Source organism: Etheostoma cragini, chromosome 12, assembly GCF_013103735.1.
Source record: "Etheostoma cragini isolate CJK2018 chromosome 12, CSU_Ecrag_1.0, whole genome shotgun sequence".
Classification (NCBI taxonomy): domain Eukaryota; kingdom Metazoa; phylum Chordata; class Actinopteri; order Perciformes; family Percidae; genus Etheostoma; species Etheostoma cragini.
Genome location: NC_048418.1, coordinates 1,356,716 through 1,359,856, shown reverse-complemented (window position 1 = coordinate 1,359,856; position 3,141 = coordinate 1,356,716). Strand labels below are relative to the sequence as shown.

The following is a 3,141-nucleotide window of genomic DNA, read 5'->3' as shown; positions in this document are numbered from 1 at the left end:
CTAAGCACCAAAAGCAACCAGAAAATCCTAACTTTAGTTCAGTTGAAATGATGTTAGGCTGTGATGTTTTGCAGTGTCGGCAGCCGTGTTTGTTCCCTGACACCGTCTGGGCGAGTGATCCCTGAGGGAAGGTGTAGCAGCTCCAGCACCACAACCCGGGGGGACAGGAGACATAGACTGTGATACTGTAGCCGCTAAAGACCCGTCCTCCCAGGAGACACTGAGCACACACGCCAAACAACAAGCCGCTACAAGCCTAAAGCAATAAATTAAAAACAACAGCGAGGAGCACAGTGCAATGCAAATAACAATATGACCAAGATTATATAAACTTCCGGGCAGTTCAGTGCATGTGCTTGGTGTTTTATTACTTTTTTGTGGCATGCATAGAGGCAGTGATGTTTCCTGGACTCTCACACCACCTCAAAACACACTGACAAGTCTGATTTCCATTTACATGATTGGCCACCGCAGTGTGACGTTGGGTTGTGTTTCTCCAAAAAGCTGAGTATCAAATGGAGAAAAACAAAACAAGAAAAGAATGTAGAGAAATTTAAAATCCAATACCTTCCCAACGAACAAATACCCAGCCCTATTAAGCAGCTGTTCAGCTTCAGCTTCCTTTAAAAATGACTTTGGTGGGACCTTCACGTCCAACCCCCCACAAACAAAGTAATCCCAACAACATGAAAACCAAACAGCATTTGTGACCCATGGTACTGGAGAAAGAGTCTCAGAAAAACCTGGAGTCTGGAAGAGTAGGGGGTCTAGAATAAACACAGTTCTGTTCAAGTACTACGTACGAGTATTAAAATCCCAGCTTTCATTAAAGTGCAGTCTTTAAATGTCCTTTCCAATCAACAGAAACCAGTTCTCAGTCTCCCTGCCTGGTCGTTACACATTCTACCGACTATCACTCTGTAAAAGCTGATGGTATTCCCCCTGCTAGAGTCGTATCAAACATGACAGTCGTTGTGTAATAACAGGGAGTCACTCTGCACACGGCTCTGAGGTTAACTCAAGGCGAGCTTCCAGAATTCATTGGCATGTGTCAAACTGCTCAGTTTAGATTCAGTGTGCATTGGGCATCTGGTAAGGATGCCCCCTGGGGGCCTCCCTAGGGAGGTGTTCCAGGCACATCCAGATGGGAGGAGGCCTCGAGGAAGACCCAGGACTAGGTGGAGAGATTATATCTCCAACCTGGCCTGGGAACGCCTCGGGATCCCCCAGTCGGAGCTGGTTAATGTGGCTCGGGAAAGGGAAGTTTGGGGTCCCCTGCTGGAGCTGCTGCCCCCGAGACCCGACACCGGATAAGTGTACAAAGATGGATGGATGGCCAAACCAATGTTGAAATCTTAAACTAACCGCAAAAAGTGTTGATGTCACTGCAAAGACTTTTTATGTCCTGACTTTTTAGTCCTAAAAATACCAGAGTTTTCCTGGATAAAGCAAAATATTTCAGGAAATAAATGTCAGTTTTCAGTTGTGTCTTTAGTTGGGTTTTGAAGAGGATTTGAACTTTTTTGTGGAGTTGATCCGACTTGGGTTTGACATTATTCTCACTTAAAACTGCAGGGGTAGTCCAAGATTCAAGTTCAGACCAAAGAACAAATGTGTGTCTTAGATTGCACACTTCCTTATACCATAATAACAAAATAGGTCCCAAAATGACATGTATGGCCGTTGAAGAGCACCAGCAATAGGCGTGCATGGTGAATTGAAACAGAAGTATTTGGTTAGGGAAAAGATCATGGTTTGGGTTAAAATAAGTAAGTAGCCTAGTTAAATACACGTCACCATCGACTCCTAACCCTAACCAGAGAACGTAATGATTATGGTTGAAAACACGTCGCTAACTTATCGAAATGGTCGCAGTTGGGTTTCGTTTAGGCACCAAAACTACTATAAAATAATAGATTGTAGTTTAGGTTAAAATCTAAAGTTACACATATGAAGAATGTAACGTTTGTGAAGTAATAAAACTTGTTTACTTTTATTTTTAAAAAGGGGACACGAACCTCAATCCCCTGGGTGAAAGTCCTGTTTTATATGTCCCATATGTTTCTCCAATATAGGTCCTAATTGCACGGACAACCTATGTGGCCGTTTTTTGGGAAGGACAGTCTGCTTCGATTGATAGTCAATACAAGCTGCCGCCGCACTAGACCAGAAACGGTTCATACAACATTCTACTAGAACATGTTACAGGTCTGTGGTTGAAAATTTTCACCACGAAAGGCTAAATACAGACGCCATCCAGAGTACATTTCAAACAGATAACCGTAATCCAAAAGTAAAGTCATGAAACAGTAACCCCAGAGGAGAGCAGTAAGCGCTGCTGGCTGGCTCCCGCTGCGATGTGAGGCATTCAGCTGCGAGGTAATCCTGTCGGAAATCATCCTCAATGTGAAGAATAATCTGAAAATCACCCTCACATTAAGTCTAAAACCTCACTCAATATGTTTTCAGATAAACAGGACAGATGATGCATATCAAACTCTCTGTGGCGTGATTACACAGCAAACTATAAGTGATGTTGGTAAATGTAAAAAAAAAAAAAAAAAAAAAAAAGGTCACAGAAGGTCATGTTGTTTTTTGAAAATGATTCTCAGTGGACACAAGAAGAGACCTGACCCTAAAAAATGTCTGTAGAGGAGCGCTTTCAGGACTAAAATTATTTGTTTGAGATGCTCTTTGGATGGGATAATCATATATAGCAAAACCCAGGAAAAACCCAAGGCACTCTCCCTCCAAAAAAATCTAAAAGCCTTTTTTGTTATGGCTTAGTCATCTTAAACCTTTAAAAACAACAAGAGTCCTGTTCTGCAAAACAAAAAAAAGTTCATTGGGGTGGAGGCAGAAATGTCCAAGACAGTTATCTCAAAATCTGGACAAGAAAGTGATTAAAAAGATACCACTATGACCAAGTAGAACAAAATACATCCTTGTTTTGAGCCTTTATATGATGCAGATAGACGGTTGGTTGGTTGGGTGGTTGGTTATGGCAATATTGTAGTGTTGACAACTGATGCTTTGACAAAAGATCTTCATACTTAGTTTTAACATAAATAATCACCAGGAATGTGGATGTAATGTCTAAGTGGGGAAAAGGCAAATAGAACGGCTAGACGACGTTGTAGA

General features: G+C 41.9%; 1 long non-coding RNA gene across 1 annotated transcript in view; it reads left to right on the top strand.

The window, feature by feature from the left end:
* Nucleotides 1–3,141, top strand: part of LOC117954677 — a 13,216-nt gene that overhangs the window by 2,483 nt on the left and 7,592 nt on the right. Inside the window, exon 2 of the long non-coding RNA XR_004658867.1 lies at nt 348–352. This is a non-coding gene — a long non-coding RNA (uncharacterized LOC117954677). The remainder of the gene's footprint in view (nt 1–347; nt 353–3,141) is intronic.